Raw genomic sequence first — 18,217 nt, forward strand, 5'->3', positions numbered from 1 at the left:
ATCCCCCCCACCCCACACTTTAAGTTGTGGCATGTCCCCATGACACATAATTAAAAAGCATAAGGTAAAGGAAACTTCCCTGAATTTTCTTCTTTTCCAAAAAATTATGAACTCCACCCCTAATCCTGAATTCATTCCTCGTTTTCGCTCCTTGGAATCTTTTGTGGAGCTCATCAAACCCAATTATTTTGAGGATACTTGTAGACCCGCTCTTTTCTTTCTTTCTTGTCCTCATCTTGAGCAGTGAATTGCTCGTTCATGATGATCCTTAACTTGTTTCTGCATTCTTTCACATGATCAATCCATACATATTCATGTCCACATGATCAAGGTTAGAATAAGAAAACAAGGACGAAAGGTCATATGAATACTCATGTGGTATGTCCAAGACCATTTGTTTCTCATTCTCTTCTACGAAAGGTTGCAAATGTGGAAAGGTGGATGGTCTTCCATCACTTCATTTTCAACCAAAGCCTTATTTTTTATCATCTCAATTGAATCATAATCCTCGTATATCGTAGACATCTCCCTCTATAGACGTTCATCCTCTTGGGTAGGCTCATTCTCGCAAGGTATCTCCTCTATATATTTACTATCACAATGCAATGAGCTTTTTGAAAGTATATTTACTATTTGACTCACTTGCATTATTAGGTTCTTAATGGATTCAGCAATTTGTATAAGTCCTTCTTGATTTTGTGTAAATCTTTCTTCAACACTATTTATGAACTTATACATAAGCTCTTCTAAACTACCATTCTCCTCTTGAAATGGTTGTCTCGCTTTGCTTTTCTTCCAGTCATAATAAGCGTATTCATCCCAACCAGAGTCAGAATTATGCCCATATGAATCCTCGTACCTGTACAGACTAGAAGCAGAGTGAGACTGTTCAAAATATAAACCATAGGAAGAATACACACCTGCTTGACAGTTAACCCATAGATGATTTCCACCGTATTTAAAACAAATAGCAGACCGATGATAATGTTCAGGTGCTAACTCTTCAACCATTTTCTTAGTCTGGTTGTACTCCATCTTCACAGCATTTAGAGTTCAATATCTACAGTATCTTCTATAACTTGTTAGGTACTACAAAACAATTAACTAACAAATAAAAAATAAAAAAAAAGGAAAAGAAAAAAAAACTAAAACCTAAATTAAACAGTATTTTCGTAGTTTATAGCTTGATTGCTATTCAAGGTGATCAACAATTGAGATTTATGTAATTAAAACTAAAATTAACTAAGAGTCTAACTTATTGATGAATGACACTCGAACAAAAGTAAGCAAGGAATATATCAATGGGAGAAAATAGGGATTGATTGGATAGGTGCAAGATAAATGTCTGGGACTTAACTCTAGTTAATTCACTTCTAATGTTCAAGTGAGTATCTCAAATTCACTCAATTATTAGTTCAAGCATTTAGTAGAAACTCCTCTCTCGATTAAGTCTCAACCTCACAATATGAACCAATTTAAGCTCAGTGAAGATATGCAAGAATATGTAGTGGATTGGTCTTTAGGAGAACCTCTCTCGATAATCCTCCTAACTTGGTTAAATCAATAATTCAACTAGCCTCTTTCGATTACTAAGAAAAATTAATGAACTCAACCAACAAGATAATGCAACGATATCACAAGTTATGCCTCTCTCGATTACATGAACATGTGAATATAGATGCAACAATTAAATCATCCAAAATGATTCACTACATAAAAACTAGAGTTATAATCCACAAAAAAATATCAATACACCAAATCCATCAAACCCTAAAGAGAACTACTCCATAGATATGGAGCAATTCATCACCAGTATGTTTAAAGTAAAGGAAAATATAAAACGATCAAAACTCTTGTCTTGAGTGAGGATTGAATGATGAACTCCTTGTGTTTTTGCTTCTCTAACTCCTCCTTAGCCTCCTTAGGTATTAGATGTGTCAAAATACAGAAAATACCATTTTTCATGTATAAATACCAATTATGGGTCTGGCCCAAACGAACACACCTTTTCTACACGAAATAGGATAATTCCGGGATTGGACGTGCATGGCCGAGTACCTAGAGGTGTGCTCGCGCATATGGCTGCTCACTTTGGACAGTGTACTGCTCTATTTACGCGCCCAGTGTGCGATCGCGCACCTGGGTGACCTCTTGCTCGCAATTCGTTTCTCCCGTTAAGTGTACTATTGCCCGTTGATCCCCGAACACAACTCCAACTTAGTCCTTGGGCTTTTACTCAGACTTCAAAGCTTCAAAATAGCTCGAATTCATTACAAAACATCTACATAGCTCAGAATCACTCCTACAAGGCATAAAATACATAATTAGTGCAAAATACTAGCGATTAAAGCTCAAACTTAATTGAAGTGCAGTAAATTAGAGTGCAATAAGCCACTAAAATACGAGATTATAGCCCACCATCACCGCAAACGTCCGATTTACTCCTGAGCCCCCTTCCCCCCCCCCCCCAAGCCGACTACAAATCATCCGACTAGGTCTGAATAACAATAACAAACTTGCTCGAGCTTCTAAAACACAAATTCAAGTCCTAATTCCCACAATTCCTCTTCAAAACAAACTTTTCTAACACTTAAACTTCCAAAGTTGCCAACTTCCGACATAAGGAGCCGAATCATTTCTGGACCACCCAAGACTCGACCTGAACATATACCCAAGTTCAAAATTTCCATACGAACCTATTGGAACCTTCAAATCTTTATTTCAAGGTTACTCAAAACATTGACTTTAGTCAAATATGGCCACCTTAGGCCACTACCATGGAACTAAGTGTTCTGAATTCAACCCTAACCCTTCCGGACCAAACCAATTACGTCTGCACGTCATAAAGAAGAAAATATACCCAAGACTCGACCCGAACATATACCCAAGTTTAAAATTTCCATACGAACCTATTGGAACCTTCAAATCTTTATGTCGAGGTTACTCAAAGCATTGACTTTAGTCAAACATGGCCACCTTAGGCCACTATCATGGAACTAAGTATTCTGAATTCAATTCTAACCCTTCCGGACCAAACATTTTCCACCTCTTAAACAAATATTCATCCTCGAATGGGTTTAGAATCGTACACGACCTTTACGTATTGCAATTTACCATAACAATACCAAATCCTAAGGGGAAGTTTTCCTACACAAGGTTAGACAAGTCAATTACTGGGTACCGTTGTAGTGTACTCATACTACTCTTCTGCATATCTTCTTGTGCATATCCAGGCACATCCTACCAGACCAGAGATCAATGAGCTAGTCTGTATGTGGAGACTTCAAGGTATATCTGCCAGCTCCGTAAACCTCAGAGTCCCCCTCTATCTTTATTATGTTGTTTTCCTTATCCTCATTAGACTCCGGTATATAGAGATATTTAGTATTTCTCCTTAGAGCTTGTGACTTATTTCTACCGGTGTTTTGGTAGTTGTAACTATTTTGAATCGCAATTTTTATTTATTTTAGATAATGAGGATTAAGTTTCAGCTTTATATTCAGTTATTCCGCAAAATTGTTAGGCTTACCTAGTCTTAGAGACTAGGTGCTATCACGACATCCTCCGGAGGAAAATTGAGGTCGTGACAATTTATTCTTGTTAGCTGCTTGAGATGTTGTGACACCCGTTTTGGGAGAGTTTGTAAGATAGTTGTGATCATGTTTAGACCCTGTCTGAGATTTATGTATTTTTTATATTGATATTTGAGGTTTGTTCCGCCTTGTTATTTATATCATGAATCAGTTAAAGGCTTAATAATTGAATCATAATATTGTTGTTGAGTGTTGGCTTGCCTAGCAAGCAGGTTAGGCACCATCATGACCTTTAAAGGGATTTTAGAATCATGACAAGATGAATAGTTTGATGGTATTTAGGCCTAATTGAGAGCTCTCCTTGCAACCGGAGCTTTTCATTGCCCTGATATCGTGAGTCAGAGCCTAAGGATCTTTCTCCACGCGATCATTTTGCCTGTGCAAAAGACGAAGGCTCTTGAAGTAGTAGAGGAGATGTGGTACAAAAGACTCATTGAATGATATTTGTATTGTTAATTCTTTCTTGAACTATATTATGCTACTATTGTTACTTTTATATACTAGTATTGACTTGTTTTAGTTCCATTGAGCATCTACGTTCTTATTGAACGTTGTAGTTTATTGGAGATTGTTTGATATTATTAAAATAAAAGTTTTGGCTGGAAATTGAATTTAGTAAGATTGTTGTAGTCAATATTTGGTTGCCGAATTATGTTGCGGAGATTATTTAATATAGTTTATTTGTGTTATAAGAAATATCAAATTATGGTGGATGTCTACTCTTCCTCCATGATCTTCATCTCAAATGCTTAATGACATATTCAATGACATATTTTCTTCACTTTTCATGCCTATATAAAGGCCTTGTAATAGATAGAAAAATACACATAATTGAAGAAGAAATAAGAATCTCTTCTCTCTTTCTCTATATATCTCTTAGCTTATTTTTCCTTGTTCCATATTGTTAATTTGAGTTATATTTTATAATACGTTATCAGCACGAAGTTCTAGCCAATTGAGTTGTTATGATACAGCCAGTGCCGGTAGCGTCGTTTAATGTTAATAATATAGTAAGAACGATGACGCTATAAGGTGTACAACGCCAGCATATATTCATCCATCACGGTTAGCCTTTTCTAATTAGTTTTCAAGTTTCTTTACACTTTGCTATTTATGTTTCCATACATGAACAAACTTGCTTTACGAAAAAGTTTTCTTGAAAGTTCATCAAATCATTTAAGAATTTTTGGTGTAAAGAACGATAAATATTTTTCCTATAACAAGTATTATGTTCCTATGTGTTAATATTAAGAAACATGAAGTGAAGACTTTTGAGAGAGCACATATTTTTCCTTTCTATTTTATCATATATCTCTTCCATCTTAAAGTGGGATAATTATCACAAAGGACACGTAGATTTTAATTGATTATGTGTTTTTCTATATTTGCTTGATACTTTTTATTTGATTGAGTTCAGTTAATGAAAGTTCGCATATGCAAATTAAATTCAATTGCGACCAATAGTGGAAACCCGTCCCATAAGTCTAAAATAAGACATGATGTTACCGTGGAGGTATGAATGGATGTGGACGTGGTAATGGACGAAATTATAATCGTCATCATTATGGTAATGAGAACAATAATGGCTCTCAAAATAATCTTTCACTTTGTGAAAGTGATCTTTGCCATTGATATGGCATGAGATTTTATAAAGCACGCATGGATTATTATGTTCTATTCCTGAAGTGAATGTGAAAACAATGTGATAATCATTATGAATACATATTCATTCTTGCAAGAATATGAACATGCTAGTGGTAGTAAATATACCACACTCACCTCGAGAAGGGGGTTTGAGATGAAATAAGAAAATAATGTCATTATTATGGCATGAATGGTCATTGGTCACGTACCTATTGTACGCCAAAATATTTTGGCAATGTGATTATTAAAGGACAACAATAATGTAAGAAACAGATCTTGCATCTAATTTTGACCATAACCATAATGGTATAACTTTTTATTTAAAAGATATATTCACCATATAGATGTTGATGAATATATGGTAGTACAAAATTAATTGAAGGCTCTAGAAGAGCTACTATAACTCTACCTAAGGGAACAATACTTATCATAGAGAATGCAATGTTCTCCTCCAAGTCCAAGCGGAACTTGTTGAGTTTTAAAGATATCCGCTGAAATGGATTTCATATTGAGAAAATAGATGAGAATAATCTCGAATATATCATCGTTACCAAGAATGTCTCTGGCCAGAAAAGGGTTATTGAGAAGTTTCCATCTTTATCTTGTGGCCTGTATGGGACAAGAGTTAGTGCAATTGAGGCACATTCTATCATAAACCAAAAGGTTACTAATTCCAATACTTTTTTATTTTTCCATGATCGATTGGGACATCCCAGATCAATTACGATGAGATGAATTATAGAGCACTAAAATGGGCATCCATTAAAGAATTTAAAGATTCTTTTAAATAATAAATTTTCTTGCACTTTTTGTTATCAAGGCAAGTTGATTATTAGACCATCACCAACAAAGATTGGGATTGAGTCCCCTGCGTTTTTGGAACGTATACAAAGGGATATTTGTGGACCTATTCACCCATCTAGTGGGTCGTTTAGATATTTTATGCTCTTAATAGATGCATCTTCTAGATGGTCTCATGTATGCTTATTGTCATCTCGCAACCTGGCATTTGCAAAATTAATGGCACAAATAATCCGATTACGGGTACAATTTCTCGATAATCCAATTAAGTCTATTAGACTTGATAATGCCACTGAGTTTTCATCCCAAGCATTTAATTATTATTGCTTATCAATTGGGATAAAAGTGAAACATTCTGTAGCTCATGTTCCCACTCAAAATGGCCTTGCAGAATCTTTGATTAAACGTCTGTAATTGATATCAAGACCGTTACTCATGAAAATGAGATTATCCACTTTTGTTTAGGGTCATGCCATTTTGCATGCAGTAATGTAATTCGTCTCAGACCGACAAATTATCATAAATATTTTTCGTTGCAATTAGTTTTGGGTCATGAACCTAATATATCTCATTTAAGAATTTTTGGATGCGCTGTATATGTGCCTATAGCACCACCATATCGCACCAAGATGGGTCCCCAAAGAAGGTTAGAAATATATGTTGGGTTTGAATCTCCCTCCATTATTCGCTATCTCGAAACATTAACGGAAGATTTATTCACTGCTCGATTTGCATATTGTCGATTCGATGAGGCATTTTCCCCAAAATTAGGGGGAGAAATTGGTGAAATCAAACGGAAAATTTTGTGAAAAAATCCATCATTGTCTCATCTTGATCCACGTGCCTCTATTTGTGAAAAAGATGTGCAAAAGATTATCCATTTGCAAAAAATAGTAAATCAAATGCCAGATACATTTACGAATCTGAAAAGGATAACGAAATCACATATCCCTCCAGAGAATGTTCCAATCCGTATTGATGTCCTTATTGGACACTCTTCTAGTGTCATATCTAATGAGTCAAAAGCACGCCTAAAACGTGGTAGACCATTGGGTTATAAGGATCGAAATCCTAGAAAAAGGAAAATAAATGATCAAGATGACACTACGAAAGAGTCTCATAAAGAAACCCATGATTTAACCAATCCTGAAATTCATGAGGGTATCGATGAGCCTGAGACTCAATAAAATAAGGAACTATCAATAAATCCAATCGATATTGAGACAAATTTGAATCGATTGAATATAGTGGTGGATTATGTCTTTGCATACAATGTTGCATCTAGCATTATGCAAGATAATGAGGATCTTGAACCTCAATCCGTTGGAGAATGTCGACAAAGACGTGATTGGCCAAAATGGCAAGAAGTAATCCAATCTGAGTTGGATTCACTTGCGAAACGTGAAATTTTTGGGCCTGTAGTCCAAACACCTAATGGTTTTAAGCCTGTTGACTATAAATGGGTCTTTGTACGTAAAAGGAATGAGAAAAATGAGGTATAAAGATATAAGGCACGCCTTGTCGCACAAGGATTTTCACAAAGGCCTTGTGTCGATTATGAAGAGATGTATTCTCCTGTTATGGATGCTATAACGTTCCGTTATCTTATTAGTTTTGTTGTCCATGAAAAGCTTGACATGCATTTAATGGATGTGGTTACAACCTACCTTTACGACTCACTTAATAATGAGATATACATGAAAATTTCCGAGGGATTTAAAATGCCTGACGCACATAATTCAAAGTCCAGGGAAATATTTTCAATCAAATTGCAAAGATCTTTGTATGGTCTAAAGCAATCAGGAAGAATGTGGTATAACCGCCTTAGTGAATATTTATTAAAGGAAGGTTATATAAATGATGTTATTTGTCCATGTGTTTTTATAAAGAAAACAACATCGGAGTTTATTGTACTTGTCATATATATTGATGACATAAATCTTATTAGAACTCCTACAGAACTCCAAAAGGCAATTGATTATTTAAAGAAGGAATTCGAGATGAAAGATCTCGGAAAGATAAAATTATGTCTCGGTTTGCAAATTAAACATTTGGCAAACGAGATTTTTGTTCATCAATCTGCCTACATAGAAAAGGTATTGAAACGATTTTACATGGATGGAGCGCATCCATTAAGTACTCCAATGGTTGTTCGATCACTTGATGTGAATAATGACCCATTCCGACCTCAAGAAAAGAATGAAGAGTTTCTTGGTCCTGAAGTACCATATCTTAGTGCAATTGGTGCACTAATGTGTCTTGCTAACACTACAAGGCCTAACATAACTTTTTCAGTTAATGTCTTAGCAAGATATAGCTCCGCTCCTACAAGGAGATATTGAAATGGAATCAAACACATATTGCGGTATCTAAAAGGGACTACCGATATGGGCTTATTTTATGGCAATGATTGCAATTCCGATCTTGTTGGTTATGCCGATGCTGGATATTTATCTGACCCGCACAAGGCTCGATCTCAAACAAGCTATGTGTTTACATGTGGAGGCACTGCCATATTTTGGCGATCGACTAAGCAATCAATCATGTCTACTTCTTCTAATCATGCTGAGATAATTGCTATTCATGAAGCAAGTCGGGAATGTGTTTGGTTGAGGTCTATAATACATCTTATTCGAAACAAATGTGGTTTGAAGTGTGACAAACTACCCAAAATTTTATATGAAGGCACTGCAGCATGCATAGCTCAATTGAAGGGAGGATTCATAAAAGGATATAGAATAAAGCACAGTTCACCAAAGTTATTTTTCACATATGATCTTCAAAAGAATGGTGATGTCAATGTGCAACAGATTCATTCAAGTGAAAATATGGCTGATTTGATCACCAAATATCTACCGACGTCAACTTTCAAGAAACTAGTGTACAAAATTGGGATGCAAAGGCTCAAGGATGTGAATTGATGTTCTCATTAGGGGGAGTTAATACGCGTTTACTTTTTTTTCCTTACAAGGTTTTATCCCACTAGGTTTTCCTTGCAAGGTTTTTAATGAGGCAACCAAAAAGCGTATTTCTAAACATGTGGTACTCTTTTTCCTTCATTAGGATTTTTTTTTCTAATAAGGTTTTAACGAGACACATTATCTATGGACATCCAAGGGGGAGTATTATAAAAAATATCAAATTATGGTGGATGTCTACTCTTCCTCCATGATCTTCATCTCAAATGCTTAATGACATTAGGCCTTCTCTTTCTCTCTATATCTCTTAGCTTGTTTTTTCTTGTTCCATATTATTAATTTGAGTTATATTTTATAATAATTTGATTGTTTGGCTGCAATGTGGTATTGAATTTGGGTCTTTTGTATTGTATATATCTTTTTGGCTAGTGATGCAACTATGAAATAAGTACTACCTGCCAGATTTTTACCTACAATCCACTGAAGTCGATCAATTTGTAAAAAATTATTAAGATAGATCGAATTCGGTCATTTCCACAGACAAAAAAATTCAAAATAAGTCCGACAGGACGCCGACTGACGTCGACCGATTATGTTACTTTATTCTTAAAAAATACACTAATATACTGATCAAATATGGTCGATTATGTTAATTTAATTTAATAAATTATATATATATATATAAGGATCGTCTGCGATTTGTATATTTAATTTTATTTGGGTTATGTGCCCGAAATAAGACATAAATTTAGGTTGTTCGGATTAATTATCTAGGTCGGTAAAATCAACTACTTCGGTCGATTTGCTCTACTGACCCACGGTTTATCGATTTTTATTTTTCGATCGGTTTCTTGTCAGTTTTCTTTATAAATCGACCCATCTTGATAGATTTTTGTCGGTTTTCTTCATTTTTAGTAGTGTTTTGAGATCTCTTCTTCTTCACTCACGAGCTCGTTATTTTTCCCTCTCTGATTCTCTCTCTTTCTTTCTAGAAATTTCTGAAACCTCCATTACACTTCAACGTGAGCTTTGTTAACTTTTCGTTGGAGATAAGTTTGGTAGGCAAATTAACTAGTTTATCAAAATATTATTTTTGGTACATTAATGGGAGTGTGAATATCCTTTCTTTTACAAAAGAGATCCTCCTTGGATGAAGTTCTAAATTGAGCTGCTAATTATACTTCGTTTTATTTTGGACCAACCATATGTTGTCGTATAGTGATTCTTAGTTGTTTACATTTTGCTAGGGAAGGTATCTAGTAAATAAATAGTGAAATGCATTAGGGTATTAGTTATAGCACCAGGATTAAAAAAATTATTCACTTTGAACCACATAAATTTATTATGATTATGTAATAAATCTTGGTAAGTGATTAATTATGATTAAATAATAACAATATCGTATATAAAGATACGAATCATATATTTATTGGTTTGACATGAATAGTAGAAACATGACAAGTTTCTAGCCTAAGCTTTTTTTAACCAGATTTCATCTTTGAGGTCAACTATTAGTTAAGAAAATTGGTGGGCTTTGGTCCTGGTCGAGTAGCCATACTTTTTTGGTGTAGTCTTCCTTTCCTATATTTACCAACACATTCTCTGAAGTGTTATATACAGGGGTAATTATCGGGCGGATCGGGCGGTTATTTACGCTTAACGGTTCGATTTATCGGTTATCAATTTATAAATATAGTAATCCGTTAGCCATCCAATAAAATATCGGACGGATTGGTATCAGATTAACGATTAACGGACGATTATCGGGCGATTTATCGGCTAAACCAAATAGATAATAAAATAAAAGTAGAGAACTAGAAAATTTATCATTTTCCCACGAAAATCATGTACCAGATTATAAAGATAACTTCCTTTTACCTCACCCTTTGATTTCTTTTTGACAATTACAACTAGCTTAACCATAAGATCCATCAAATAATCAGCTGCTACATCATCCAAGCTCTTTCCTCCAATTACTTGACAAAAATTCTTTAACAACCTTAGTCAGCTTAGTAACTGGAATTTTCTTGCCCTCAATGAATGCTAAATAAGAAACTAAACATTATTTCAATCAATCTGGTAAGTGCAGGTAAAAGTCTAATATGTCAGAAAGCTGGTTTGAATCAGTATATCAACATTTGATCTTAAGCTGTCTACAAATATCATCTATCATTGTTGTGTCTTCTCCCTTTTAGCTAGTAAGTCCAGCTATCAAAAAACAAATAGAGGAGGACTTGATATGTTTATGCTATCTCTCTTTCCACTTAAACCGACTCTAAGGGAATATCAGATTTAGCTTGCAAAGCCAAAATCATGTAATCAAATTATTAACATGATTCTACTTGATTGATTTCAAAAATTACTTTATATATATAGGGGTAAAAGTATAAATATAAAAATATTTAACGGGTTAACGGTTTATCCGATAAGAAAATTGAGTAATCGCCCCCAAATCATTAAGCCCTTAATTATAAAATTTCAATTCGTTCACCAACTGTTACCCCGATAATCCGATACCAATAAGCCATTTTTTCGATTCGATTAACGGTTACGGTTCAGTTTTGAACAGCCCTAGTTATATATGCTAGAATACTTTACTGATTTTCATGTAGTAGTTAAAGAGACGGTTTCAGCACCAATGGAGTAAATAAACAAAAAACTATCTAGCGAGTAAAACTGTAGAGAAATTAAGGGAGATTAGATTCAATATGCATATAAATGATAGAACTATAGAATGAAAAAGCAGCTCATTTAATAAAACTTTCTCCTTGTTCAAGAGTTATACATGTACAATTTAAAGAAATTATGCCACAATTCTTTTAGCTTTAATCTTGTGTTTTCCATTACCCAATTTATTGAAATTTTAGACGAGTTAAATCTTTTTTAATAGATTTTTTTTGTGGAGGGGTGAATTTTTGGGAGGTACAACGGAGCTAGAAACATGATGAATGTAAATGGCAAGTGAATATACATGTGTGGAATGAAAACAGGGTGAAGATATGATGAACTCCATTGTTACCGTCTAGAACAGGGGTGTTCATAAAAACCCGAAAAATCGATCCAAATCGAAAACCGAACCAAACTGACCAAAAAACCTGATACTTTTTAGGTTTGGTTTGGTTTTGGTTTTGAATTTTAAAAATCGATCAAATTTGGTTTGGTTTTGGTTTTAATAAAAAAAATAAAAAAAATCGAACCAAACCGACTATAGAATTAGCTATTTAAATTTATTATTACTATATGTATATTCTTATATAAAGTTTCTAAAATTTTATGGTACATATTAGTCATTTATATTTTTAGTCGAGTTCTTTGCTATTATTATAATCTAATTCTTTATTTTTATATTCTAGTTTGATTGGTAATTAAATTATTCATCACTATTTGATTCAATTATCATCAATATATCTTGGTAAATGATAGATTTCTCAAAGAACAATTGATTTGATAGTGTTACGTTGAATTGTACTCGCCGTAATATGTGTTTGGTAGTGTATGTCTCATATTTAAGAAAAAATTTGATAAATAACCGAAAAATCAAAAAACCGACAAAAACTGAATCGATAAAACACCGACTTAATTGGCTTGGTTTGGTTCCAATATTTGAAGAACCGACTTACTTGGTTTGGTTTCTTTTTAGGGAAAAATTGATCCAAACCGAACTATGAACACCCCTGGTCTAGAATATATTTTTCATGACTAGTCTTACATTTAATTTTTTCAAAATCCTATTAATTTCTTTAACAAAATACGTATAAGATAAAATACTTTGACTCCAGAAGAAAAAATAAAGTGTCGTTAGAGGGGGCATTCCGAGAATCGAACTCGGGACCTCTCGCACCCAAAGCGAGAATCATACCACTAGACCAAATGCCCTGCTTGTCCTTCGGGTAAATTCTCATATATTAATTACCAGGTCCCGATAGTAATTAGTACGGCTATTTTAGCTAAAGCTGATTTCTAGTGCACTAATTAGTAATGCGAAAGTTTCCTCTGAATTCAGGACCAAGGTGCAAAATCATTAGAGTAGGTATATATGTTTTTGTTCTCTCCAATTATTGATTAGTTATTGTTTTAAAACCGTCCTACTTCCAACTTGAAATGTGGCAACCTCCTTATCAAACAACCCCATGAAAAGTTCGCTTAATCATACTTTTGTGGCTTGTGAAAATAACAAAATTTACGGTAAAATTAAGGAATTGATGCATTAAGCTAAGCTAGCCAACTATTCTTTACAACCCTTAAATTTTGAGAGGGCAAGAACGCCATAACTTCTATTAAGCTCATATATATTTTGACTATTTATAATTTTAACGATGCTCTTGATAAGCATCTCGAAAGATTGGAAATATTAATCATTCTTTCATGATAAGGGGCCATGAAAGTGATGCAGTCGATCAGCAAAGCTAACTCTGCAGAATTAAGGTGAACCTTTAATTTCAGCTTAATTAATCAATCAATTTTCTGATCACATGCACAGCAAAATTGTTGCTTATGTCAAGTTAATTACTCCTGAAAATAAAAAGGCGGTACCTACGACTCTAGAGTGTTTTGTTAGTCCCGCCAATATTGCTGTATTTGTAAATAATAATTCTGCAAAATATAAGTTAGCGTAATGAAACAGTAATTAATTCGAGCCCACTGAATTCACAGTGTTTCCTTAAGGAATTTAATCCCCTCATAGTACCCAAGGTTATGGATTATTTCCTCCCAGGATAGAACGAATCACACACTGGTGTAGCGATACTTCAAACCCCAGTGTTTCAGCGAACACAAAGTTCGGTAGCAAATCACACTTACAGTTGCTTTGTTTGAAGTTAAAACAATGCAGAACGAAGGAGTAGATACTCAGAAAAATCGTATGGAAATGCTGAGAGGAAGGAGTGCAATGTATAACCAAATCTGTTGAGCGAATTGTGTGTTGAGTGTTGAATGTCTTTCTTCAACATCTGCTGCACATATATATAGCAGCCAGTGTTGAAGAAGACCAAACGTCCACCCTCCATGGTGGAGCAAGCATTAGCTTGTTTGTGGAGCAAGCACATTCATGTTTGTGGAGCAAGCACATTCATGTTTGTGGAGCAAGCACATTCATGGTGGGAAGAGCATTAGGCGGCTGCCAAATGGTCAATACACGGATTGAAAAATATCCGTTACAAATGCGGATAATCTTACGTTAATATTTACTATTAACAAATAAATTTGGTCCAAAAAATTAATCAATCAATCGATCATTTGACCAAATCCAAATCCAAATCCGAATTCGAAGCCGAAGCCGAAGCCGTAGCCGTAGCCGAAGCCGAGCCGAGCGAGCGACGACGACGGTGGCGCGAGGCTTGCTTTCTTCTTAACTCTTTAAGAACTACAAGAAGAGCAATTATATATATACCCACCAAAAATCTCTTCCTCTTCCAATATGGGACAATGTCTCATTGTCAAGAGGGGAAAACTTAAAATTTTACTCAAAAATTTCATTTTCCCTCCATTTCTCATTCACCCTCATTTTAAGACTATTTCATCTTAAAAATTAAAACCTCAACAATCTCCCACATGAATGGGGAATGGCTATATCACGGAAGTATGTATGAAAAAATTGTGTGATTTACAAGCAAGGATTAATCGCATCTGGATAAGTAGGTTTCCCTTTGAACTTTTCGTAGTAAACTTATGTCGGATATACTCGGTCAATCGGTAGATTTGATATCTTTGAACCGTCGATCTTTGGTGTATACCTAGACAACCATAAGTTACACAATCAACCCTTAACCGTCTTTGGTTCTCATTGTTGTGTTCGTTTCAGCCATGAACACCGCCTGGTTTCATAAGTGCGTAGAGAACTGGCCTTACAAAGTTCTCCTTGAAGCGGCTAACACTTCACACTTACATAGGTGATTCCTAAACGTGTCATCCTGTAGATACACTATTTGATATACCCCGTATCAAATTTAGAAATCATTAAAAAGCCTTAATGTTTTATCCTTGGTACTGAGCATTGTCTCATCACGAGAACGGACTAAAATTTTATTTGACAATGTTGAACCGTCATTAATGACTTTGTTTGATCTCCTTGAACCTAGATCTTGGGATCTCCAGTCTTCTAGGTAGAGTTACCGCCACAATGACTTGTTCTCGGCCATAGCCCCATTCCCCTTGATGATTTCTCAACTACCTCTCTAGTTAGGCCTTTTGTAAGTGGATCCGACACATTATCACTTGACTTTATATAGTCAATCGTGATAATTCCTCTAGAGAGTAATTGCCTAACGGTTTTATGTCTTCGTCGTATATGACGAGATTTACCGTTATACATAACGCTTCCAGCCCTTCCAATTGCCGCTTGACTATCACAATGTATGCATATTGGTGCCAACGGTTTGGGCCAAAATGGAATGTCTTCTAAGAAATTCCGGAGCCATTCAGCTTCTTCACCGGCTTTATCTAAGGCTATGAATTCAGCCTCCATTGTAGAGCGGGCAATACATGTTTGTTTGGACGACTTCCAAGATACCGCTCCTCTACCAATAGTGAATACATATCCACTCGTGGACTTAGAATCAGTTGAACCGGTGATCCAATTTGCATCACAGTATCCCTCAATCACCGCAGGGAAATTACTGTAGTGCAATTCAAAGTTCTGGGTATGTTCTAAATATCCCAAAACTCGTTTCATTGCCATCCAATGAGATTGGCCTGGATTGCTCGTATATCGACTCAGTTTACTTATAGCACAAGCTATATCTGGTCGTGTACAATTCATGATATACATTAAGCATCCCAACACACGAGCATAATCCAATTGTGATATGCTTTGGCCTTTATTCTTTGCTAATGCAAGATTCACGTCAATTGGAGTCTTTGCAACTTTAAAGCCCAAGTGCTTGAATTTTTCAAGTACTGTCTTAATATAATGAGATTGTGACAATGCCAGACCTTGAGGAGTCTTATGGATCTTAATTCCCAGAATTAAATCAGCAACTCCCAAGTCTTTCATATCAAACTTGCTATTGAGCATACGCTTAGTAGCATTTATGTTGGCAATGTCATTACTCATTATCAGCATATCATCCACATATAGGCAAACAATGACTATGTGATTTGGAACATTTTTAATGTACACACATTTATCACATTCATTTATCTTAAAACCATTTGACAACATTGTTTGGTCAAATTTCGCATGCCATTGTTTGGGTGCTTGTTTTAGTCCGTAAAGAGACTTAACAAGTCTACATACCTTCTTTTCTTTACCTGGAACCACAAACCCTTCAGGTTGTTCCATGTAAATTTCTTCCTCCAACTCTCCATTTAAGAAGGCCGTCTTAACATCTATTTGATGAATTTCAAGACCATACACTGCAGCTAATGCTACTAACATCCGTATGGACGTAATTCTTGTAACTGGAGAGTATGTATCAAAGTAGTCTAGACCTTCTCGTTGTCTATACCCTTTGACTACGAGTCTTGCCTTGAATTTATCAATAGTGCCATCATCTTTGATTTTTCTCTTAAAAATCCATTTAGAACCCAAAGGTTTATTTCCAGGAGGAAGATCAACCAATTCCCATGTATGGTTGTTCAATATGGATTCTATTTCACTATTGACTGCCTCTTTCCAAAACAATGATTCCGAAGAAGTCATAGCTTCTTTAAATGTTTGAGGCTCATTTAATCAATCCGAAGCCGAGCGAGCGACGATGACGACGGCGCGAGGCTTGCTTTCTTCTTAACTCTTTAAGAGCTACAAGAAGAGCAATTATATATATACCCACCAAAAATCTCTTCCTCTTCCAATATGGGACAATGTCTCATTGTCAAGCGGGGGAAACTTAAAATTTTACTCAAAAATTTCATTTTCCCTCCATTTCCCATTCACCCTCATTTTAAGACTATTTCATCTTAAAAATTAAAACCTCAACATGTTTTTGATTCTTTAGTCAAAATCCTTATAATCTTCAAAGCATCACACTTAATAAACCTTGCGTTAAAATTGGCATTCAAAGCGAGATCCACCAATCCCTTCCAAAATCATTTAGCAACTTAGAATGGAGCATAATATACACAATAAGAAGTTATGAATACTCGACTGGAAGTAAAATCTTAGTAATGGAGCTACGTACACAGACAAGGCCCAATGCTATTAGAACCAACCAAATCTTGACTTGGGCCAAAACCTGCATCTCCTTTTTCATTATCCAATCGATCGGTTTGAAAATAAATATGAATTGAAGTACTCCCACAAAATTGACATGCATGTTAGGATATCACATTATAAGACACAACCGTATATATGGTTATTTCAAAATGTAGATTATAGTTTCAAATTCATATTTGCGATATAGGTTTCTCATGTCTTTGGAATTTATTATCTCTTCTTCATAGCTCCTATTTGTGTATAGTGGTGAAGCCAAGAATTTCTTTAGGGGTTTCAAACTTAAAAGAAGTAAAAATAAATTCCGACAAAGGGTGTTCAATATATGTTATGTACCTTAAACCTGATATTTTACCTATATACGCAGTATAATTGACCACCCTAACTAAAGTGTGGCTTCACCCGCAAGGAAATCAATCTACCAAGAATAACATTATATTTACTTCCTCCATGTCAATTTATGTGGCGTGATTTGACTGTGTTTAAGAAAGAAAGATTTTGGAACTTGTAACATGCCATGATATTTCTGTGGTCATGAAATCATGTCATTAAAAATTAAATTAATATAAATGTAAGTTAAATTATTTTTAAATATAAAAATATTTCATTCCTTTTCAAGGATACTAAATTATACAGAAAGAATATCATATAAAATGGAAGGTATAGAGTATAATTTTATCAAGAAACTATTCAGGCTTTAGTTACTTCACGCATAAAAGAAGCTTTGTTTCTTTTAATTAGGAGCGAAAAGTAAGATTATGTGCTATACTGACAATTACAAAGGCATCTAACTTTGTGAATACCTAATTTTTGTACCGTTTTAACACCTCCTAAAGTTATTAGTGTTTTGTTACTTTAATTATTTTTTTCAATTTTTATGTCTTTGATTGCATATTTCCTATCATAAAAATATCAAAAAATAGTTCTTTCTTCATTTGTGCATTTTAGGAATTAATTAACTATTTAATTAGTGAATTAATCTAGTTGATTGATCATTTGAATAAGTTACTTAATTAATTTATTTGTTTATGTAAATTTAGTTTAATAAGTAGGATTAAGAAAGAAATTGGGCCAAATTTGAAAGAGAAAGTGGCGAAAAGTGCAAGATAAGG

The 18,217-nt window shown here is 34.7% G+C and overlaps 1 non-coding gene across 1 annotated transcript; it reads right to left on the reverse strand.

The window, feature by feature from the left end:
• Positions 1–12,760: 12,760 nt before the first annotated feature.
• Positions 12,761–12,832, reverse strand: TRNAP-UGG (transfer RNA proline (anticodon UGG)). Its single transcript has one exon. It is a non-coding gene; the product is annotated as a tRNA-Pro (tRNA).
• Between the last annotated feature and the right edge of the window lie 5,385 nt (positions 12,833–18,217).

Source organism: Nicotiana tabacum, chromosome 22, assembly GCF_000715075.1.
Source record: "Nicotiana tabacum cultivar K326 chromosome 22, ASM71507v2, whole genome shotgun sequence".
NCBI classification, from domain to species: domain Eukaryota; kingdom Viridiplantae; phylum Streptophyta; class Magnoliopsida; order Solanales; family Solanaceae; genus Nicotiana; species Nicotiana tabacum.